At 40.1% G+C, this 25,822-nt stretch overlaps 1 protein-coding gene across 5 annotated transcripts in view; it reads right to left on the reverse strand.

Annotated features, from left to right (window-relative positions):
• The window catches only part of cald1a (caldesmon 1a), a 90,230-nt gene extending 77,787 nt beyond the window's left edge, over nt 1–12,443 (reverse strand). For 3 of the 5 annotated variants that reach the window (XR_007448333.1, XM_049566135.1, XM_049566132.1), the window contains exon 1: nt 12,290–12,443. The gene's annotated coding sequence lies outside the window, so the exon portion shown is untranslated. The remainder of the gene's footprint in view (nt 1–12,289) is intronic. The other 2 variants (XM_049566137.1, XM_049566136.1) reach the window with 1 other exon arrangement.
• Nucleotides 12,444–25,822: the final 13,379 nt, after the last annotated feature.

Consider the following 25,822-nt stretch of genomic DNA (forward strand, 5'->3'; position numbering starts at 1 on the left):
ATCACAGTGTATATTCTGTCTTGCAAATAACAAGAAACTGACTTACATAAACACCAAAGTTTTTAGGTAATTTATAAACAGTGTTACCATTACTCAGTCTGTCCACCAGAGATTACTGACATGGTTCAGACCCTGTCTATACGTATGCAGATATTTTTGTAAGTTAGATTTTTGTGGCTTGCACGGCTTCATAAATGAGCGGAGGACTGGCTTTAAATTGTGGAAATACAGTATAGCAGCAGGCAGCTCTGCATCAGCTCCGCAGCAGCAACACTGTCTGTATGGTAAGCCTTTGGTGTAGTTTTTGCGTCCTAGTGTAGATGGAAATATTTTGTAAAACGTAGGTTGTGTGTACAGAAATATATTTCAAAAGAGAGTGAAAAAATATCTGTTTTAAAAAATATCTGGATATGTATAGACAGGGCCTTATACTGCACCATCAAACTGCTCAGCACAATATATATCTTGGCGACTGTTGTTTACTGTAGCTACAGTGTAAGATCACAATGTGCTGGATTTCTTTCGATGTCACCTGTCCAGGTATGCTACTGCAAGTTTTTACATTATGTAGCCTCAACTGCTACATGTAGCTACATGCTAACATCAGGAAAACATGTAAACTTGGTTGCCGATGTAGTTAAATTTCTTATTATTTATCTGTTGGTGATTTTCACCGTGGAAAGTGCTGCTATTCTCTGCTACTGTCATTCCCCCACTGCAAGAACTGCTAATGTACATGTAGCTATATGCTAACATCCGGGAAATCTGTAGTCTTGGTTGCTGATGTTGCTGATGTTGCTGATGTTGTGAAACTGAAGCTTTGTTGGCGACACTTCAAGTGAAAAGTGCCACTATTCTCCGTAAGTCTTTTCCCAGTTGCGAAGATCTGGACACCAATGGTGTGTCTGCTATAAATGTATAATAAAAGCCAGATACCGAACCCCAAGATGGCACCTATTCATTCAAATGGAGTGGCTTGCCTGACGCATTCCTAGCTTCCGTATTTACTTCTACGATGTGCAGTCAACTGAATATGCACAGTATGGCCCCACCCATGAGTTCCTGCTTGATTCGTGGACATTGTGATGATGTCACAGATTTTTAAATTGTTTTTCTCAGATTGAATAAAGTTTAACAAATATAAAACCTCTATGGATCAAACAGTCATAATAGCAAGAGTGATAGTTGAGCTTGTTTGCAGTTTGGGGTGCCCTGTCAACAGTTTCACAGATGTCTCTTTTACAATGATGATCTATGGGGAAAATGCTTTGCACTGGTCACTGACCACTGGCCTAAAAAATCTGTCATGTCATCATAGTAAATTTCACTTTTGCTCCTGAATATCATAATCAATGCTATATTTAAAAAATCTTTGTAGTGTGGCAAGTCATCCATCTCTCGCACTTGCAAATCATCATACCCTCAGGGTGCCGATATAACTTTATATAAACTTGTCACTATGTTCATTGCTTTTTATTTGAAATCACAGGACGTTTACAGCTACATTCTCTTTTCGTGATGCCATACTTCCAGTAAAGGGGCGCTGAATGATTCATGACTTAATAGCAGTAAAAACAAAGAGCACTTTTATATAAACACCATAATATCCAAATGGCAGATATCTCATTTTCACATAAAACTGTTCATATGTTTTAGCTGTGCCCTCCTCCGTGTGACACGTGTCATCATTAATCAGAGGAGAAGGAGCCATTAGTCTAAATACGGGGGTAATTAATCCACGCTCACACTCCATTAGACGTCATGCTCAATTTGCGAGCCGTGTACTGGGTAAATAGGCAGAGATGACGGGACCTGCAGCTATTATCCCTGTCGAGGTGCTAACATGCATCTCTAAGAAAGCTCTCATCTAAACACACACACGTAGTTCAAGTGGATATTACAGCTTAAATTGAAAGAAGAATGAATTGCTATCAAATGATTGTGTTCATGTGCTTTTATCATGTAGGAAATTTGTGAACTCTGCCATCTGATCAGGGGATAATCGTACACACATGTATCTCTTTCATAAAAAAATCTGACTGGACCTCTGCATTAAAGCCAAACCGTAAGCCTCCAACAAGGTTAAACTGCAGTAGGGCACATAGCATGAATCAGCCCTTAGTTTAATAAGTACCATTTGGCTGTCACCTCAGCGGCCGTAGAGCTGCTCTATTACAGTAAAGCCCCTCCAGTACAGAGCTGGGGTTATTCAATAAAAACCTGACTGAGTGTTTCTCCCAATCACCACTGGCAGAGCTCTGATGAGGTAAAGAGCTCTCCTATGCCAGCCTCTGTCCCTGCGGAGGACTGTCTGATTAAAATGGTTTTCTGAGGCCATATTTTTGTTCTCCTTGTCCCCTTGCCAGACCTGAGTTAAAGTACAGAGAGAAAAATTGACAAATTACCTAATGCATACTGAAATGAATCCACAGAAACAGATCTAATCTATAAAGGTCTCATAGATAGACAGATGAGAGCATTGGATTTCTACTTTTTTGAGAAATAGTGGGTATTGTTGTCCCAAAGACACAAATATAGACACATACCCTACATTTATTATTGGTGTTAAGGCTTTGCATCAGCAGCTGTGCTTTTGATCTTCAGGCTTAATCACTTTCACCCCCACGCCCCACACCCACACCCACACCCACACCCACACACACACACACACACACACAACTTATCTCACCCCCTCCCTACAGGGCAGTGACATGTGAAGTGGAAAGAAATGGCAACAGCGGAGTGGCCCACTAGAGCCGGCTTTCTTACCCTCCCGTCCTCTTGCCTTGCGTGTAATGCATTCCTGAGCAATCCTCCAAGGCTCGTATGTAAATGCCTGAGTATGCTTCTGATTAGGAGGCACAAAGAGTACACTCTATAAATGCACTCTTAAACAATTACCGCTGCTCCCGACTGCAGCCCCAACACAGACCTCAGACTGTGCTGCTGCCTGACTGGCTTATTCAGGTGGGAAAGATGGATGCGGACCATTTCAAACAATGTGCCCTGCGAAAAGACACATGTGCAGAGTCTGACTTCAGATACCAGACCCAGAAAGGTTTGAGAAATGTTGTGAATTAATAAAGTTTTATTTAGTGTTGAAATGAGTTGATTAAATGAGAACCTGACCAAAAGAAAACCAGTCACCCACACTTTTGATTGTTGATGAATGGTCTAAAACTGTTATAATTAATGTTTCTATATCAACAATGTATCAAGTAACTACAGCGTGTGGTTCTTAAAAGGTGTTTCTCTTAGCGACGAGCCCAACCATAACTGTAACTCTGCAGTAGGGCTGAACAATGTAACGTCATTGCGTTGTCAACTTGCGTGCTACACATGAGAAAGACTGCTATATTGTACTTCAAGTAAGTACCAACGTATTAAATTACATTCTGTTTGTATGCACTATTTCATGTGATACGTTCCTGCCAATCAGACAGAGCCCTCCCTGCTAGGCATCATCTGATTGGTCAGAATCTGCAGACTTGCAAGTGAGGTTTATTAGACCAGTGCTGCCGTACTACTCTGCATGGCTGACAGACGAAAGTGCGATTGCCGAGATGAACTGCACGTTGGTCGTCTGTCACTATTTTGAATACAGGAGAGATGGCGTGGCACAAGCACAGGTGGAAGTGAAGAACTGAGTACACTTTAATATCTGTTTATCTCAAGTAACATCATTGTCATTATATTCAACATTGTCACATATTTTCCTTACATTGTGAAGCCCTACTTTGCAGCGCAGCATAGAATTTTAGCATCTTTTAGCTCCTTGTTTTGGTTATCAAGGCCACAACTATAAACTCATGCCACTTTCATAATTGCTACTTCCAGATGCATCAGGTAGCTTTTACCCACAAAAGAGGTTCAAATAAACCCATTAGTCATGACCTGCCCAGCACCAAACAGCAGATAAAGCTGATTACTGGCTAATGAACATAGGGGAGTATTATTTACTCCAGGAGTTGGTGGAGACCACAAACAGAGCTACAAGGAGACAGAGCACTGGACTTACATTTGTCAGGTGTAACGTTGGGTACCAAACTTGGTACTTTTAAGGGTACCAACCGCATTTTGTTGGTGCTACTGAGTACCAATTCACGTTAAATCTATTGGTGCCAAATGTTGGTACCTTAGAGTACAATACTGCTTGCATTGTTTATTGGTGCTGATGATTTCATCTTGTAAAGCACTTTGGTTGGCCTTAGGCTTTTAAATGTGCTGTATAAATAAACTTGACATTGACAGTGACATTGACATCTGGATGAGAACGCCGGGTTTGGACAAGAGGAAGAACTGCCACGAAGCAGAAATAGTTTTCGCATTTCATCTATTTTTCCTGTATTATTTTAGTATTAACCTAGTGTCACTGCTAAATGAGCAGACACGTGTGATTAGAAAAAAACAGAGAAAAGCAGAACTGCAGCTTTTATTATAGAGAAAGCAAAGTACCAAAAAAGATACCGTTGGGTACCAGTGCCTGTATCAGTTCAAATGGTAGTACCCAAATCTATTCAGACCAAAAATATATTCTTATTTGAATTATTATTCCAAATGAATGATAATATTGTCATGTTTGCTAACATTGGCCATATTCACTTAAAGGCGCTGTATGTAAGAATGTGGCCAAAACGGTTACTGCACTCAAATTCAAAATACTGCCGCGAGTCGTGTCCGTAGTTCAGATGCTGAGACTCTACTGACTGCGTGACTGGTAGACGGCGGTGGGTGGCGCAACAGGCCAAAACACAAATTCAAAGCATAAACATGATTTGAAGATCGCAAAAATGTTTTTTAAATGTGAATATTCTGGCTGTACTATTGTTGTCGATGAGATCAGTATGTTATATGAACATTATTCCTTAGTCTCTATGACATATTAGGAGGATTTTATGACTATTTGCTTTACATTTCTTACATATAGCTCCTTTAAATGATAATACTGTACGTCAGTGAAGTGTTTACAGATTGTTTCTGTTGTCCCCAAGTGGCCAACAAAACATGTAATGCAGCCTAAAGTTTAAGATGCTAAAACTTTACTGGTTCCACCTACACAAATGTGAGAACTTCCTGTTTTATCAGTTTTTAACTACTGCAAATTTAATTTCTTTGGGTGGACTGTTAGTCAAACAAATAAACTAATTTGAAAATATAACCTTAGATTCTTGAGCTGAACAACTAAGTTATTAATCACGAAAAAACGGTCAGATTGAATGGTGAAAATAATAATTAGTCACTTTCCTGAATATATTAACAAGTTCCATTCGACAACATCGCAGTCTCCTTAGATTTGACACCAAGACTTAAAATAAATGTTAAAATACTGAGAACGTTGTTGGAATAAAACATAATTTCAACTTTGAAGCTCTTCCAAAGAAACACAATTACAGTAGAAGTCTGACTCATGTGAACAGCCATGTAAGGACACAGTGATTGTTTTATGTGTATGAGGTAAGTCCACACTTCCATCATTACCAAATACGAGCCCGATCTCGCTCTCGCCAGTTCTCACTCCCATGATGGCAGGCATCCAATGTGGACTCTCCGAGCTGTCCCTCACATTCGCCATACACACTTCAGCACATGCAGCGCCTCTATGGCCACAAGTATAAATCCAACAGGCCTATAACTGACCCACACACTGCCCTGTCTGTTTTCCCCCGTGCGATTCATAGAGCGGTTAACCTCGCTGACTGTGTAAACACATGACCTCAGCGGTCATGTGTTTACACTCAATGGTATTTTTCACACACACCACTGGGATTTACATCACCTTATTACCTCCACGTTCCCTTAATTCCCCATTACTGTAAAATATGGGACTTTTAAAAGGTGATTTGACAGGCTCTTGATTAGCAATGTTTGTTTAGTTTTGGGACGCTATGGGAGGAAGACGAGAGGCTGAGCGGAGAAGGGGGGGGAGGGGGGGAGGTGAAGAGAGGACAGGGAGGAAAGAATGGAAATCTGGCGGAGAGAAGAAGTAGGTTGAAAGTGAGAATGAACGTTATAGCAATCATTTCTTTTTGGGAGAAAAGGGCTGAGGTAGAATAGATTGGTGTTAAAGGAGAGGAGAGAGGCGAAGGGAAAGTTAATGAAGCTGTTAGGAGAGAGACAAGTAAGGTGGTTGCTCTGCCACAGGGACACACTGTGCACGTCTGAGGTCCCAGTGGGAGGACGGCGAAGGAAAACACAAGGCCAATCAGCTAACAGAGACATTTCCTGTGCTTGTTTTATCAGATGAGAAGAAGCCCAAAGGCTAAATGTCCCTCTTAACAACGTTGTACACTTCTCCGAATAGCCCGCTTTGGGGAACGAATGGGGAGAACATGCATCTTTGTAGGATGACATCAGAAGCGCTGCTTCGGAGCGCTGACCTCACTTTCGCACAATCAATCATCCACAAAAACCCCATGAAATGTAGACCACGTGAGTAAGAGAGGAGGTTTTACCTTTTAAGATATGAAACAAAGCTGCCTCATGAATTAAATCATCACCCAGTAAAAAAGCTAAAGATTTAGTTAGAGGGTGGGGGGGAATACAATAGTCTTTTTATAGCTATGAAACTTCTGGCAGAGCTTGGCATCTGGCAACTAGCAGATGGCGGGCCAATATGCCAATTACCAACACCGACATGCCATGCTGTCTATTAGGCAATCTGGCCTTGAGTGATAGCACTTTAAAGTCAGAAAACGACACGAGCGAGAGGCTGATCTAACAAACCCTCTTCATCAGAGTGTGACTAAAGCCCAGAGGAATTCAAACGCAGGTCTTTCATGCCCACATGACTGCTTCAGTCAGGAGAATCAAAGTTTGGGAAATAGTTTGGAAAGAAAGGAAGCAAAGATACAGATCCTGGGAGGAAGGATCATTATAAAATTCTTCATGCATGTGTATGTATTGAATCTGTGGCTTGAAAATAGCTTTGCAAAATGTGGTTTGATTAAATAAGACTTTGTTTGGTGGTGAATCTATTAAAGGCTGGGGTGTGGGTCGGCTAGAAGAGGGGGGGGAAATGAGAGTAAGCATTCTCCATCACCCAAGAGACAACCAGAGTCTAATTGTGCAGTGAAAAAAAAACACCAGAACATCCAAGAGCACCGTTGATATTCCTCTACAGAAGTGTTCCATGTCATCTTAGCTGCATAATGAGGAAAGAGGTTTTTCTTTTTTAAATAACAGTAATTTTAAATGTATATCACAAACATCTGCAAAACTCTTACGACATATTTTCCAGGACCTAAATAAACATCCTCTAAGGTTTCATGCCCTCGTGCGACTTCACAAGCAATTAGGCAGCACTACCAGTTATTTGCCTACCGTCTGTTGACCGTCGCTACCCGGTGAAAGAGTTAAGAATTCTTTTCCAACTTGAGATCTGCCCGTCCATCCAAGCTCACCATATTATACAACTTAGTGTGCGGTTCTGGATGCTGCGCATTCAAATTACATGCTATCAAATTCAAAGACGAGGGGGGAACAGAACGAGTACGCTGTGGGGCTCCAGTCCAGGGCCAGAGTCCCATGAGCGCTAGCTGCACGTCAATCACAATCACTTCAAATGAGCTGAACCCTGTCCTACTCTTGCTGTTGTCCAGAAGACACAAACCTAAAACCTAACTTTGTATAAGGCAACTGGTGGACACTGATGACAAAGACACCACTGATAAAACAGAGAGCACTCATTTTGCCTGTGGTTCTGCACGCTGGCACAGCATCTCTATCTCAAAGCATATACTCAGGACAAACAAATCTGCATAAAATTAAGCCAAAGACTGGAACACAGGAAACATGCTTGACATAGTTTCACCGGTCTGTTATGAGAAGAAAGCAGAAAATAGCTCTGGCACCTGCTGTGCAGAAACAATGTATGTTTGGACTGACATGTCAGCATGCCATCACTGGAAACTGGACCACATTTGGAAAGCCTACACACCAAACACAGTATAGGTAAACATCTATTAAAAAAAGAACAGTACAGTCTGATCATGTGTGTTAGAAAGTCTCCTCTGCCAGTTTTCCATTCTATTCAAATTCAGTTTGCCACTTGGTTGGCTGCCTTAGCTCAGCCGTGGTAAGAAACTATTGCTTTGCGAGGAAACTCTGGATTCTTGCTTTGGAACTTGATACTGTGGTGGATTATGAGAATCTAGGATCAAACTATAACAACACACCCACATATACTGCATGCATGTTAACACACAACTGCACACGGGCAGATTCATGAATGCCCCATGCTTTAGCACATGTTGATTATGTTGAGAATGAGGTTCAATAATTACCTGATCCAACATTTAACTTTAATCAAGTGTATGAGAGAAGGGAGGGAGAGGGAGCGGGAGCCAGCGTACAGTAACTAGAAGCCTTCACCACACTGTGCAGTCCAGAGCCAGACTCCGGAAATGCATGGCAGTGTTCCCTACATCCTGCCCGCCCAGCCCTAACCCTGGCCCTGGCTCTCGCCCCACACTGCCAAACCCCTGTTATCACTCTGTGCAATTACCTCCAGATTCTTGTGCACCCATATCATATCGTGCCAATTATAAAACCCCCTTCCTAAGTACACTACAAAGCACTAGATGTATTTTAGAGCAAAGCCCACAATTTTCCGTGTGTGTTTCAGCCCAAAAATAGCTGTTTGAGAGTTTATATGCATCTAAACATGTATGCAAAAACTGATTTTCTTTAGTAGTGCTTGTATCCCATGAAATACTTACACAGTGGCTATTAAGAACTTAGAAAGATAAAATAGCTCAACTAATTTGATGAAACAGAAATCAGGATTTGATTTAAAAGATATACATATTGAGTCAGCTGTAACACCAGAACACTACTGTGAATGGAACTGCATGAAAAGTAGTAAGGTTACGAGCAGAGAAGTCTTAACAGTTGACTTAAAGTAATGGAAAAACAGTTGAAACAGTAAGCTAAAAGGAGGTCTGGAATATACATAGATTTTAATATTGTGTTATGAGACTAGATATTAGGCTTAGGTGGTGTCACGGCACGATATACCAGGGTATTTGGAAATCCTGATGATATGATTTAGCCCTGCAATACTGTCAAAATGCTGTTTTAATGTCTGATATGTAGTACACATCATGCAACAAAAAGGTCAGTCTCTACTTTTGAAACCTGGAACAGGCAGTTGAGCTGAAAAACATGGCAACTGCACAAGGTGGGGATAACACTACAGGACTGTTAACAGTCAGTCAACAACAGCAAAATGAGACAGGAGGGAAAAACATAGTTTACATCTAACACTGAATTAGGGGTAGTTTCGCAAACAAGTACCTTGATTATCATATACCCAAGTGAAATTTTAGCAAGGTATTAAAAAAATAGATGCAGGCTAAGCCTACCATTTGTCTGTCTTCTCTTGGTTTAAAAGGTTACATTATCTCCATTATCATATCCACATTACTAATGATTATTTATCACAAATCTCATTGTGTTTCAGCATTTTGTGAAAGCACTAACCTTACAATATTTCCACAATATGGATAATGATGTATTGGTCAAAAATATCTTGATATTTGATTTTCTCCATATCACCCAGCCCTAACTAATGGATAAACACTTCAAATAGTTTGCTAGGACACTTTGCTTTACACTATATGAGCTTTGCAATGGTTAGCTTAAAGTAATGGATAAACAGTCAAATCAGTTAGCTTAATGTAACTGAAAATAATTTCAACAGTTAGCTAAAAATAATGGGTAAACAGTTGAAACATTTCGGTTACCATAGCTGATAACCAGTTGCAATAGTTAGCTAAAAGTAATGGAGAAACTGTCAAAACAGTTAGCTTAATGTAACTGAAAATAATTTCAACAGTTAGCTAAAAATAATGGGTAAACAGTTGAAACATTTCACTTAACATAACTGATAACCAGTTGCAATAGTTAGCTAAAAGTAATGGAGAAACTGTCAAAACAGTTAGCTTAATATAACTGATAAATAGTTGCAATAGTTAGCTTAAAGTAATGGATAAACAGTCGAAACATTTCGGTTAATATAACTGATGAATAGTTGCAATAGTTAGCTAAAAGTAATGGACAAACAGTCGAAACATTTAGCTCTACATAACTGATGAGTGGTTGCAATATTTAACTAAAAGTAATGGAGAAACAGTCGAAACAGCTTAAAGTAACTGATGAATAGTTGCAATAGTTAGCTAAAAGTAACTGATAAATAGAGTGTGCCAGTAAACCCCAGAACTCTGTCAGCGCTTTTAGCACTTCCGGTTCTCTCGTCTAAAAGTCAATAGGTTTTTTGAATGGGATTTTGGTAAAATACCTCAAATAAGGTGTGTGGTTAACAAAAGCTTAAGCGAGTTTCAGGTTTTGTTCTACGACATAAAACACGTCAGTAAATACCCTACTTGTGAATTTTGTAGCGTTTATGGGTCGTAAAAAAGGCGGTTGCTAACAAGTTGCTCGATACTATATATATAATATATATATAGTATATATAACAATGAGTTGATATATTTAATGTAAAGCTTATTAAGCAAAGTATGTTTTAATAAAGTATTTTAAACAATCAAATTTGACTCATTTCTTAATTCCACACAAAATTATGCTAATATTGTATTTTGAGAATTGCTCGAGTTTATTATAGTAATAACACATTGAAAATATACCAAAATGCTATTTATGATTTTTGGCTAGTGAAAAAAAAAATTTGGCCAGTGGATTTTTAAAGCTTACTAGCCACTTGGCTAGTAAGCCAAAAAGTCAAGTTTGAACCCTGACTGGTAGGGAGAAGTCCTGGCTAAACAGTTAAAACAGTTAGCTAAAAGTCATAAATAAATAAATTGATGAAATATTGAGCTTCTCAGTCATAGGCCAACAAATGTTAATGTAACAAAACCAACATTAACTTTAGTTTGTACTGGAGTTTAGTTGTTTGAAGAAGTTGTTGTAACAATATGCAGTTTTACATAACATACAATGTTAAACAGCATCCAGTTTGTAATCAGTCCAAATTATCATTTTGAATATGAGGGGCGGTGGCCATGAAGGGGTACTTTAGTTCATCTGTCAGGGCTGTGGGGACACACCACACCAAAAATGTTGGTAACCTCTGTGCTCACAGACTGTTATGCACTGCATTCCAGAGGCTATTCCAATCACCTGTCACCAGGTTGGGCCTGCACCTTATAAGGAGCGGAGGGCACTCTCCACGTGTTTTCCAAACACTGCCCAACTTATCAGATACAGTTTCATGGACAATTACTATGCTGTCTCTGGCCCCGAAAGCATTCAAAAAAAGAAAAGAAAAAAAAAGACTTACAGATCTACCCTGTGCAGCTCCCTCCCTCCACCCTCTCCCATTTTCCATGCTTCCATTTCACAGATACTACTATGTAATAAAGCCGAGATCAAAAGACTTGCTGGCCAACTCACGTACAATGAGAGCTGAAGAGAGCCTTTTGCCTCAGGGGTTGGTGGGATTGCAAAGAATGTGATACCTCGAAACGATGAGAAGTGGATTCATCTGCCAGTGAGCAGGCCTTGCCTTTTTTTTTTTTTTTTTTGCAACACTGCCCCGTGGCTTTGTCTGCAGGAGATGCTGGATGTGTTTAAAGCTCATACACCTAAAGGACAATTGCCTTCTGTATCTCAGCATGATCTTATGGTCAGATTTGATGCTTGAGGGGCATGCGGTGTGCTGGGAGCCATATGGGGCTCATCCTTGCCTATAGCCAACTTTGTACACCTTCCACATGTCACATTTCAACAGGTTTTTCCACACTGAGCACTGAGAGCCCAACCTTACTTTATTTTTAGAGGATGCTATGAATATTACCAACAACCAAAAACATGTGATATGAACTTGAGGCATATTTGCAGCATGTAACCGACATGTAGCTGCAGAGGCTGGCCGGGGGTTTGGAGACACCCCCCGCCCTGAAGGGCTGAGCGCGCATTACAGGAGTGGACATATGCTTTTCTTTGTGTTGCCCCGCGGTTAACAAAACATGAACATGACAGCGTCACTGCTCGGCCCATAGAAAAGTTTATTATAGCTCACAATCATGAGTTTACTTTGCCTTTAGTGAAGTGTTGGCGCACAAAGAGGGAGCGGCTTACAGCCAACATATCCTGAAAGTATCAGCAGCAGCACCCATGCGCACAGTGGAGACCCATAATGTGATCATCTTCCATCGTCATATAGTGAATTTTCATCCTCTAAAACATCACCACGTCACACACTTTATCCCTAATCACGTCTATGAAGCTGTAAGAGTTTGCAGGAGGTTGAAAGTTTTGCTGTTGCGCTTACCTGTGGATCTTAACGGGACAAAGTAGAGCTGCTGAGTCGAGTGTGAGGAGAGGAGAGGGAGCCAGTCTGCAGTCGGTCCTCCACTACACTCAATGATAAAACCAAACTCAATAGCCCTTCAAGCCCCTCCCTTTAAGACATAACCGCACATCTACTCTTGGCTCGGTTGTCTGCCCCGGTTTGCTCCTAAAAACGCTGAACTACCGCTCAGACTGCTCCCACAAAGCTTTCACAAAAGCAGCCCCAGTGCGAAATGGAAAGTGTCAACTCTGCGGAGAAGTTGTGCACAAGTTCCCTAACAGAGAAAGTGACTTTAGGCAGAAAGTGCTGCCTTTTGGTTATCCTTCAGGGGGCCTCTGAAAGAAAATCATCTGTCAGGAGCGATCATATGAAATGTTAATCTTGGGACAAAAAGGAGGGCTGCGTGCTCGCATGCAGGCCTGAGAGCTGCCATGTTAACAGTAAAGCTGATGTGCTGGTGACTAGATTAGCAGTGTTTGCCTCGCATGAAAGCTTAGAGATTTCTCCCAGAACAAAGAGATGCAGATTTCAACACAAATTAAACTCTCTACAAACTTATAAAAGCATGACTAAACCACATTCATCCCCCAAATATGCCATCTGTAGTTGACCAAATGCTTTCATGTATAGAAATATGATGTCTGAACCACTGATATCCCATCCATGTGTAATGTTAGTTTAGCCTAATGTGGTTCAACGGTGTGTTGTTATTGTTGCTACCTGCTCCCAGACTTATTTTAATAATTAGCAGCAAAACAAAAAAAAATTCAACACATTCTCACTCCAACCTTACCACAGATCAGTGTTTGGTCATGGACCCTCCGTGTCCAGATACGACACAAAAGGTACCCTGGGTGCGTTGGTTGTTGACATTCTGGGATGCCATGTCAAGTTCTGCGTGTTGCATTCATTGTCTTCTTACAAAGTACACCCGTTTTCACAGGAAATTTAAATAAATCAAAATAAATCCACTACATCAGTAGAACAACCCATAGTGACGTTTTTTTTTCTTCCTCCAACAACTAACGCACATGGTGGGGTTTAAAAAAAAAAGGACAGGGTTTGGCTGTAGAATCTTAAGGGACACAAACACCGCTCTCCTGGGTGAAAGTCAGTGTTTGTTGGACCCATTCACCACCCATCCTACCTGCTCTACTTGAACTTTTACTGCCTTAACCTTTGTTCATGTTCCACTGCATTTCCCCCTGATGCCCCCAAGCACTGTTAAACTATAATGGTATCATGCCGACGTTAAAGGGTGCCTTTTTTTTTGTTCAGTGTCTGACGCTGCAAGTCATAGCCTACGCACATCATCTACGCTGTTGTGAGCATTTATACTTGTGCGGTGGTGTGTCTGTGTCGCTCTGCAGTTACACCTCCAAAACGCTAGTCAGCGGTGGGGTTTCTGTGAAGTGTTGGGAAGTTTAGATGATCCAAAACACAACCATAACACACATTAAACATGACTCAGCTACAGTTTCAAACACAAGTACTCAAATCGGCTTCACTATAACTCCCAGAATTCACAGACAAACAGTTGTCTCTTGCTGGACACATTTTCCCCACCAATATAACACGCTAATGTTTTAGCACAAGTCTATGGCATTTTACATTGTATAAATTAGCCTAGCAGCTATCGAACTAACCAGGGACAGCAGCAACATTTAACAAAGGTAACATTATAAAATTAGGCATCATTACAACCCACAAGGTTCACCGACAAAACAACTTTTATACTAGTTACTACTAGTTTTATACTAAATATGTTTTCCAAACGAATATAACATGCTAACGTTATTAGCACAAGCCAATGGCATTTTTCATTGTATAAATTAGCCTAGCGAGGAGCAGAGATTTCCTCTACTCATATGAAGCCAGGATAAATTACACAGATTTAAAAAGCTATTTTTTACTTCACATTTTATTGTTTCTTATCTGTGAAATTAAGATGAATAAGAGTTTTGTTTCCACTGAGGGAAATGGTTTCAGCTTACAAAAATAGACAGGAGGTCTGCATCGCTGCAACATGTTCTGAAGAGGTGCACGTCAGGCTACAGCGTAGGGTATGGCGTAGGCTCTAAGTTGATGCAGAGCCTATGCCATTGGTATGGCGTCAACTTAACACAGAAGTATAAATTCTGACTTAGGCCTAGTCCACAAGAGCACGTCATTACCGGAAAAACAACAACATTAGTTGTATTGAGATATTGGATAAAGCGAGATACCCCACTCAGCTCACTTCCTGATTCAGTGACGTCAGCACCACGCCCCCGTAGGAGACTTGCGGCAGCTCTGAATGTATTGTCGTCAATGAGGAAAATGAACATCATCTGCACAGATCAAGAGAAAGTTAACTTTGTTTGAGCCCTGTCCGTCTCAGAAAACAAGGGAGGGAGAGGGAGAACAGGCTGTGATTGGAGGGAGAGCTAACCACGCCCATTTAGGAGACAGGAAGAGTAACCGTTTTCTTAACATTGGATAAGCCTACGGTGGGGTATTTGTTTAGGTCCATCCTCAAATCGTCTCTCGCACACACTGGATCAGGTAATAACACAGCTGTTTTCTGATTACGTCGCAGACTGTGACGTCATACAATGGAGACAAGACAAAATAACTGCGGTTATCCTGTCCACACATGACTGCTGACACCGGACTTTTCCAAAAAGTTCACCCTGGACTCTGGTTACAAATAACTCCAGTTACAGGGGCCCAAAACTGAGGTTACGTGTGGATGAAAGGCCAAACCATGAGCAAAGAGTCACGGTTTTATAAATACCCGCGTTGGTGTGGACAGCCTTTTAGTTTACTACAGCCAGCCAGCAGGGCGCGATTGAGATGTTTTGGCTTCACTTTCGGAGAGCTGTCAAGACGTCCATATTTACACCAGATTGTGGTGATCATTAGTGATGATGGGCTTCATTGCTTGGGCCCCCCAAGAGTCTAGGATTGCCATTGAATGTGTGAACAAAATTTCCAACCATCCAATAATTGCTGAGTTGCTGGTGTGGCTAAAAGACAAAGGACATATATAATTTCCAGCTATCTGGATTATAAATACTGTACAGCTGCAACAAGAGAACATGATTTCAGAACAGTGATAGCTAAATGTTGTTGAGCAAGTGGATGAAGCAGAAAAATGGACACTAGCTGTGTGACTCAAACCCAATGGTAATACTGATAGTAATATTTACAGTGAAACTAAATGCTAAAAATAGTGGAATCGGCCTGCGTGACAAGGACATGAACTCAGTTTCCTCAGTAATAGCCCATTTTACATAATGATCTTGCACCAAGCACCAAGGATATTGATAAAAGTGTGGGGTCATATTTAGTTCTCCTCACCAAATGCAGCCCTGCAATTTGTGACCTTTTGTCTGTCAGCAATTTTCGCAAGGATGCAGGGATTTAGGAGGTGACAAACAATAGCCTCAGTGTTCTACTTGAAACAGCAGCACAGGGACACTGCCCTGCTTTGTGTTCCCCTTTTTAAAACAATGATGCTCACAACAAAGAGCGAACTTAAGAGCATTAGGCCACTGGTGCAGAAATGAGCACCATATGCGCTGCTGCTCTTTTGCATGTGTTTCTTTAAGATAAAGTGAAATAAATGCAGTCTGTTGATTGCGTGCATGTGAAAATGCAATTGTGTGTAAGCGTGCGTGTGTCAGGATGAGAAACAATGTGAATGAAGAGAGGAGAGACAAAGACAGAGGAGAGGGGAGGGGAGGTTTGAGGCCCATCCTTATCTTTGCTCCTTTGAAAAATGATGTATTTTAAGATAAACCTGTCATCCTTCAGGTTTCTTCAGGCTTGCTTTCCAGTTTGCACACAACATCTTGGCCCAGAAACCCGCATTGCCCTGATGCAAAATCACTTCATGACATAATCTGATTGCCAAAAATGATGCTCTGGCTGGGGCATGTTTAGAGTTAGCATAATGTCCTTGTGCTCAGGGCCGAAGCTCACTTGCTATATTTACATCATGAGCTCAGGTGTTTACCTCAGCCACACTCGCCAGTTTATGCTCGGCCTCCTCTGGGCTGCTTTGCCTGAGTTGTTTTGATCAGTAAAAAAAGGAGCCTACAACAGAATGGACACAGCACCTCATAAGTTTAACCACATTAGTGCCACTAGAGGTAGCGCTAAACATATGGATAATTATGCATGTTTGTCCGCCCACAAAGCAAAGAGAAAGCATCATAGCTTTTGGCTGTTTTGCTTTCTGTGAGCCGTTTGCAGCTGCTGTCAATGGTGCACAGATCTTTGGAGCCCCAGGCCAGAAAGATCCCAACTGCCAAATCTACCTGACATATATATACCTTCACAACGTTACATCAGATGAAACACCTCAGTGCCAATTATAAAGGTTTTAACAAACCTTTGACATTTTCCCATTTCATCATATTGTTTTAAATCAGATGAAAGACTGTGTTGCCACCTTGCGTATAACTGACGTTAGAGGTGAGGATGGGCTTCGCTTTCAAAGTTGTGTTCAGTTGTAGAAAAGAGTAGGAGTAAATGATGAAAGTCACAAATGTTTTTCTGCAACAGCATTAGCATAGCTTAAAAAACCCCAAAGTTTCCTTAACAACAAAGCTTTAAATAAAATCAGGATCTCTCTGTTAAAAATAATGTCATCGATGTCAGATATTAACTAAAAATGCATTAAAACACACTGCAGCCTTCCTCTCACTGTGTATGTATGACAGATGATTGGTATCTAGGATGTCTCAGCTGGTGGATATGCATACCAAATACCTGCAGCATCCTGGGTAAAGTCCAGAACTTTTATCATTCTCATCTGTCTCCTGTTCCTTCCTGTATCTCTCTACTGTGTGCTGTCAAAGACAAAAATGCCAACAAAGGATAGACACCTGCACTAGCAAACATCTGGAGTATTTCCCCGGTGCACAGTTTATGTTTGACTACCGGTCGGCCACATTCCACGGACAAACAAGTCTTTCATGAGAATATCAGACTGATGTGTCCATCTGTTTAATTGAGTTTGTTTGCACATACATGTGTATTAAGAAAGACAGTATACGTTTAGAAAAGTTTTAAAATTTAAAACAGGTTAGAAACCAAAGAAGCTTATGAAGATCCAAGTGGTGACCTCAGTGCTGAGAAATGAAGCCAATGTAGATGTGTCGAAAACTGCAGTTCCTCTAATGTCCACTTGAGGCTGGCTCCAGAAGCGAGTCAATCCCCATAGACCCCCATGTTAAAATGCCCAACTTTACAGCAGAAATAGGCATGTTTACAGCCTGGTTTGGGCTCTATTGCTAATTTTCCTGTTCATGATTACTATACGGGGGGTGGGGGGTGTAATTATTTTATATACTTCACCCACTTACCCGTTTACATTTTATTAAGGCTTAAAGTTGTGCGTGATTAAGGGCAGGCCGTTGCTGTGAAGTGCTGTTGAGATTAGTTGATTCAAAACACACATTAAACATGTCTTAATAGTGACAATTTCGAAAACAAGTGCACAAATCAGCTTCATTATAACTTGCAGGATTCACAGACAAAGCACTTGTATTTATCTGGACACATTTTCCCCACAAATACAACATGCTAATGTTTTAGCATGAGCCTATGGCCCTTTACACTGTATAAATTAGCCTAGCAGCTAGCGAACATTTCCTCTATTCGTATGAAGCCAGGGACAATTTAACAAAGGTGATGTCACAAAATTTGGCTTCATTACAAAACACATTTTCCAATCAAATACAACATGCTAATATTGATAGCACAAGCCTATGGCATTTTACATTGTGTAAATTAGCCTAGTGAGTAGCGGAGATTTCCTCTACTCACAACACACACAAGACATAAAATGCTATTTTGTGGAGGATTTATTGTCTTCAAATTTTTATTGTTTCTTATCTTAGTGTTTATAAAACATTTTTACAGCGGTCACAGTAAAGAGTGAATTAGGTCATTAAGATGCACAGAGATTGTGCGCCATGAAGATGACATCAGTGCCACATCTGTGAAAAGGATACAAACATACTGTCTTGATGACAATCATATAATGTGTAATGTACATAACACTGACAACATTAGATCAGGGTGGATTATGTACATGCATCACTGAAAGTGCTACGTATAAAATTTGAGCCTCACTGTAAATGTGCACAATGAACATGGCTTTGGATCCTTTCCCTGCACTAAACCCTCTGACCCCCTTCCACGCCTAATTTCCATTACATAAAATGATTTATAATGATCAATTACACGTAGCATGCAGGAGGGCTCAGGCGGGGATTAAAAGCCTTGCTGTGACACACCTGGCTCAAGTTCTAACTCTTTCACATGTTCAGAGGCCCCGGGACTGGTCCCTGAGGGACTCCGTCACACCAGCTACAAGTCTAACCAAAGCAAACACAGAATCCCTCGTTTGTTGACTTTTATGAAATGTTCAACCTAGACAGGAAAATGTGAGAGTTTGTCAGAAAAAGTTTGCCTTGATACATTTATGTGAAGAATGTGCTTTAAAGGTAAAATCTCTTTCATGTCGCCTTTCATCACATCAAAGTAGCTGTGAACTGAATTCCCCAAAGCAGAACGCTGCACACATTAAACCTTATGAAGAGAAATTTATGTTTTTACGTCATTACCCCAGAGAAGGTAAAATTCACCTCCTTTTTATTTAAAGACACACCAGTGAAAAAGAGAACCGTCTGACTTTCTTCATCCTTATTCATCTAAAACCACAACCCACTGCCAGAGCTTTTCAAACACACCAAGTACACAAAAAAAAACCACACTAAAACCATTTGCTTACAGATGAGCTAACAGAGCTGGGTTGTCTCTTTCAGTCCTTCTGGTAACTTCTCTCACCAGACCAGAACCATTGCTGAGCACTGTCATGACCAAAAATAGCAGATGTTATTAGCACTCAGGTGTTTGTAGGAGGTATTTTCCTGGGCATCCCAGCAACATCAAAATAATACATGAATGGGTTTATTGAGCTATTCTGGAGTTTTGTACTTAGTGTGCATTCAACAGCTTTATACATCCCAAAACTGAAAACAGGAAGTCAACTAAGTCTAAAACAATGCACAAATATTGACTCATTCAGGACTTAAACCCCAGTCTGCTTTGTAAAAGGTTCTGTGCTTGCTACTATGTCTTACTCCATCCATAGATAGTATCACACTTTACACTAATTCACCTGACTTTATGGCAGTAAATTTATGTTTTTTTTCTCGTAAATTTACAGTTTTAAAGGTCCAGTGTGTAGGATTTAGGGAAATATATTGGTAGAAATGGAATATAATGTAATGAGCAAGTTTTCTTTAGTATGTAAGCACTCAAAAAATAAGATTCATCTGTTTGTAACCTTAGAATGAGCCATTTATATCTACTTAAGAAGTGGGTCCTTGTCTTTGGAGATTGCCATGTTAAACCCCCATGTTTCTACAGTAGTCCCAAATGGACAAACCAAACATGGGCTCTAAATAGGGCCATTAGCGTTTTCGCATCAGCCACCAGAGAAACACTGATTTGTAACATGATACTGCTTTATTAGGAGTTTGTTTAGATCACCTGGTCCCTTTGTTTTGGTGGGGAAGAGAACTCTGCTGATAGTGCAGCTCACTGTAAAAACCTCATTAACATCTGGACCAAAAATAAGGTGAACACACATTAACTTATCAGGGAAAATAAGGTGAGTACACGGCAGTTGCCCAGTCCAAACAGGGCAGGAGAAACACTGATTTGTAACATGAAACTGTATTCAGTGTTTTACCGGTTTCAATCACTTGGTCAGTTTGTTTTGGAGAGGAAGAGACTTCTGTGAATAATTCAACTAAAGGTAAAAACCTCCTGTACAATACTGAAGGAATTTTAACCAGAGGAAGTTTCAGCTGGTTGCAGTCTGCCATCCTCACCACTAGATGTCACTACATCCCCCAAAATCTTACACACTGGACCTTTAATTTCAGAAAAGATCAGAGATTGGCTAGTCCGAGCTCTAACCATGACCTCTTTGCCCTAAACCTATACACCTCCAAACTCGACGCATTGACATGACAAGCATCACCCAATCATGTGACGCAGAGGGATCCGTATTAGCACATCGTAGGTATGTTATAAATAGCCAAATAGCTGCAGTGATGATTCTCACCCAGGTGCAAATAGACACTTAAACTGTTTGGTTCAGTTCAATTGAACTCAAGTTCATTCGCCCTCTAAGTGCAGTTCGTTTGGGCAGGTGTGAACACAGCAATCGCACTCGGTTGTGCACCAAAACAACCGGACCGAGACCCTCTTAAAGAGGTTACAAACGAACTCTGGTGCGGTTAGTTTGTGGTGAGAATGTGTTGTAACATCAATCCGAACAAACTGCAGTCACATTACGCATTGTTTGGGTTAAACATGAGCATGTTACAGTCCTGGAGGATTATTAATGTGCACCTCCTCCTGTACTGCCTTAATATGCACATTCAGCACATCCAATGCATCAAAACATTGTTTTCTAGTTGGAGCCGCGCCTCGTTTTCAAACTGTATGGTTTGACTAAAATGAACAATGACAGCAATATAGTCCACGATGAGCAGCGCTAAAATCAACCTGCGTAGTTGTCCCTCCATTGTGACATTAGAAAGTGTCGCGTTTATCTTGCAAGTGTACTCTTCTTCAACGTTTTGTTTACTTCCTGGATTTTTCCCACATGGAAATTCTAACTTGTCAAAAGCAGTTTTTTCAAGAAAGGCATTTTATCTGGTCCACTTGTAAATGCTGCTGTGAGAACACAAACCAACTCTAGGCAATTGCGCAACTTTGCAAACAAAAAAAAAAAAAAAATTTAAAAAAAGAGTCCCTGATTTGGACAAAAAGCGCGTATGTGGAAACCTGGCTTTGATACACTGTAAAGAAAGAGGGGTGAGTAAGAAAAAGAGGATGTCACTGAGGTTATTAAGTGGGCACCTCCCATCACAGATGTTTAACTGAATCGCTCCCATGACACCTCCGCGAGGCTCCTCTGAATCCCCGCACCGCCACATCAACAAACATAAAAAGATAAATATCTGGATCAGGATGGATCTCACCGCCAAGACTTTGGTTGATACATGAGAGGTAATTCAAAGCCTATCAAAGACATTTCACGTTGAGCCATTAGACTGTATATTAATATCAGCAGTTCACGGCAACGCGAGCATTCTTATGGCTTATTTCTTGCTTGTTTCAGTCTAAGCTGCACTGACACACACATAAGACAGCAGCAGGCAGTGAAGCTTTGAAATAATTTCTGCTCAGGAGTCAAAGCTGGGGCAAATATAACATTGTGTGGGATGTTTGATATTGCCACGGAAACCCCATCTGCGTCCAATCACAACAAGGCCATCTGTTCAGTGTAAAAAAAAAAAAAAAAGGTAGAATGACATGAGGAAGAGTATGGGGGGATCAGGAAACTGTATTTTTGTCATATGTATATTTGATGTGTGCTGCACATGTGGACATGTAGTTCTGCCACCTGCAATCACAACATGTATTTTTCCACTGAAACTCTTCCTGCTTAGTCAGTGAAAGTTCCTCTGAATAGCAATATACTGATCCCTCTAATACTGGCTTAAGTATTACACATAGACGCTGTGCTGTGTCTGTGGGCCAGTTCACTTTAATTACCCAGTGGGCTCAAGTGTGATCTCTTTGCCAAAGCACTGCCGTTCCTTCAACCCTTTTCCATGCATTGGTCAAGGATGAATGGATGAATGGAGGGTGATGCTTGGACAGCCCCTGGTGGAGATTATGATAAAGTGAACATTGTAAGTATGAGTCAGACGCCTTATTTGTTATGGTGTCAGCATTCTGACCTATACTGCCACCAACAGTTTAGAATGTAAAGCAGGTAGATTCCCATGTACACGGCAGCTCTGTGTGATAATAATCTGCAGATTCATATGCCAGTGTGTCACAGTGAGGATCTTTGAGGATGATTTTAGGTTTTGAAGATCTATCCATATATATTTCAAACACATGTTCCAAAGCAGCAGCAGCAGCAGCAGAGTCCTGGAGCTCTCATGTGTATCATACTTACTGTAGCTGCAGTGTACTGTGAGCTGCTACCCAGAGAGGACCACAGCCTACATACTGTGTGTGCAGGTTTCTACTCTGTACTGTAAGATTCCGCCTGAGTGTGATGGTTGTGTGTGTCCAGAGCGTGGGGAGGTCATCGAGAGGTAATTGATTTTTAGAAACATATAGACATGGCTCATGTGGAATGTTCTCATTCTTGTTTTATGGCCAACTGAGAAACTTCCATAAAAGGTGGATGCTGTGATCACATGGCTGTATCTAAGAAAAACCCATTTCATAGGAAAAAAGAGCCATAAAAAGTAGAGGAAGCTTCTCAGATAGTGATACTGTATCACATTGAGCCATACCATGTACGGCCGCAATCGATCGAATCACACCGGCACAGTTTGAGTGTGTTTCCCATGCACAGCACAGCAAGGTAAAGTGGTTTACCTTGACGATGTGTTGGAAGCAGAGGTGTGGACTCGAATCCCAAATTTGATGATTTGATGAGTCAATTAAAAAATGAGTGAATAAAAAAAGACTTGTAACTCAACTTGGACTCTAATGCCACTGACTTGTGACTTCACTTGGACTTGAGCCTTCTGACTTGAAAGTACTTGATAATGTTCCCCAAGCCCAAGATTTAAAAGTGCGTTATTTACAAAGTGTGCCACGAATCAATTAGTTTCCCCTCATTTCTTTATTCTACCAATGTTAACTTTTTTTTTTTCATAAAATATTTTCTTTAGACAAGCAAAAATTAAAGACATTTTTCCAATATGAGCGGAGATAAATACAGCAAGACAGCTCAGAAACATACCAGATTTATTCTGTTGTGGCATTTGTTGACCCTTTGAAACCTCGAGCGACATCTTTTCTTTTTTCTTATACTGCTTTCAGATGCCTTTGAACCTTGACCATGCTTTGCTTTCATAAACATGGGGAAAAAGGCAATGAGCAACCTGGTAAAAAAAAAATGTCCCACAAATTGCAAATGAAAATGATTTGATGGAAGAAAAAAAAAAAAGAAAAAACTACAGAAAAAAGAAAAAGGCTATGGAAAACTATAATAATTCTTATTACATTGATGTTACGGTATAATTATACTTTTTAAGCACTCTTTATATTTCATGTTTGTTTGCTTTTAACTTTTTTTTCTTTTTCTTTTTTGCTCCTTTTTTAAAAACTAATTTTCTTTTCATTGAATTTCTCGGTCTTCTTGAATTTTCTTGTTTTTAATTTTCCCTTTTTATTAATTGCTTGCTAATTTTTTGGGTCATTTCTTTCTTCCCATCATTTTAAAAGAAATCAAGCCAATTTGCTCAGGTTTCAAAGGGTTAATAATGCTACATGTCAGCATGACTTTTTTATGATTAGGTTCAGTTACAGTGGTCTCAACAAAATTGTTTTAACAGATAAATACAAATTTTAAAAAGTATTCCTGATTAAGGGTAACTAGCACAACCCACTGCTTACCCTAGTGGGTACATAGATGTTAGATGTTACCATTGTGGGTACATACACTGCTAACCTTGACATCAAACAGTGTAGATAATTGTGTATCTTGTATTGCACTTTGTATTGCACAGTGTGTACTTACTCTATTATGTAAGGCATCTGCACTTGTAACTGGTCAGTTTAAAATGTACTTATTGGGTATTTCATATTGTAATTTGTTAAACCCAGTGTTTTTGTAGTGTAAGGAATCTGCACTGGTAATTTGGTCAAATTTTAAATTGTTATTGTTGTTGTTATTGTGTACTTCATATTGTATTTATTATTATGCAAGTTGTAGTTACTGTTTTCATAGTGCAAGAAATCTGCAATAGTGACTTTGTATGCCATTCTCACTTTTTTATTGCACAGTGCGTACTGTTTGCACTAGTATCTTGGCCACTTTAAAAATGTAGTTATCTTATATGCTATACTGTATTCCATGTTGTCCAATGTGTTAAATAAATAGTTTTTTTGTTTGATAAATTATTACTCTGTTGTTAAAATGACACTGCATCGAGTGAAGAGTGCATTATGACTTGTTTACGACTTCAAGCTCACAGTTTAGGACTTGGGATTTGTCAGTCTTGACATGGGACTTGAGTGCAAAGATTCACTTATGACTTGCAAAACAATGATTTGACTCACCCCTGGTTAGAGGCGTGCTAGTCACAAACCAAAGTTAAGTGCCTGCAGCTAAATGTAGCTGTTCCTGTTGTAACTACTGCTGCAACATTTAAAATTGATCTGCTGACCAAACAGCAGAATATGTCTGTACAGTGTTGCCAGAATAGACTGACAAAAAATAGCCCAATCAAATCCTAGAGTTCACTCAATTGTCATAAAAGTAGACACATTTTCACTTTTCACTATTTTTCAAAAATCAATTAGTTATTAACTGTTAATTAACTGCTTCTGCACAAATGTTGTTGGTAACGTTGTGCACAATCTTCAATATGCCAGTGTCACTGTGTGTCATAACTGGTCCTGTGAGGTTGCCGTTTTTTTGCGTTTTTATGGTTCATTTCTAGATATATAAACATAATTTTTGGCTTTTCTTTGTAGTAATCTTATTTTGTGTTTTACATTGCTTGTTTTAGAGCTTTACATTTTTATTCTGTATTTTTGCTCTATGTTGTCTGTGTGTATCTTATGTTGCTGTCTGTCTGGACCAGGACACTCTTGAAAATATATTTTTTTTAATCTCAAAAGCTTTTTCTGGTTAAATAAAGGTTAAATGAATAAAGAAATAAATAAATAACTGGGGGAACCAGAGGGTGGGCAGTATACTTCTGTGATGATGCTGATATCAGCTGTAATCGCCATATGAGTGCAGTGCGAAGCAGCAGTGATGAGCTAGCCAGTGGGCTACAAACATGCATTAACATGCACATTCACTCAGATTGGTTTACCACAACAAACCACAGAGCAACTCGAAATACAACTCACACAGGGGTAGCTTGACTTCATTCTTTGCTCAGTCAGGACGCCATTACTCCACTGTGTGTTTACATAACAAATAACGGTTACTGCTGTATTAATGCTCTACATGTTGTGTACTGAACCGTTAAATGTTTTCACTCTTATGAACAGATGTAAGCTTTTACAAGTCTCACATCACAGAGCTATGATAGGATAATAATTGTAATAGGAAAAAAGCTTCAGATTAGTTGTAATAGAATAACATTTGGTTTTGTCTATCATCAGTTACTGGGAATTTACATCATATATCATACTCCTTGGAGTCATATAACCAACTCAAATCTGAACACACAGACATGATACACACGTATTTAGACTGAGATATCTAGACTGCACTCGCTGATGATATCACACCTCCTATGTCCATCCTGAATAACTGGCCACAAATCTGCTTACAAATCAGAGAAAAATCTGCTCCTCATAACTCCTCATAGAGTCATCAGTTTTTGAAGTTTTCCTCAGTATCAAAGTATTCCAGTGATAGTTGTCTGCACATCTCTGGGTTCACAA

The sequence above is a fragment of the Epinephelus fuscoguttatus genome, linkage group LG22 (assembly GCF_011397635.1).
Source record: "Epinephelus fuscoguttatus linkage group LG22, E.fuscoguttatus.final_Chr_v1".
In the NCBI taxonomy this organism is placed as follows: domain Eukaryota; kingdom Metazoa; phylum Chordata; class Actinopteri; order Perciformes; family Serranidae; genus Epinephelus; species Epinephelus fuscoguttatus.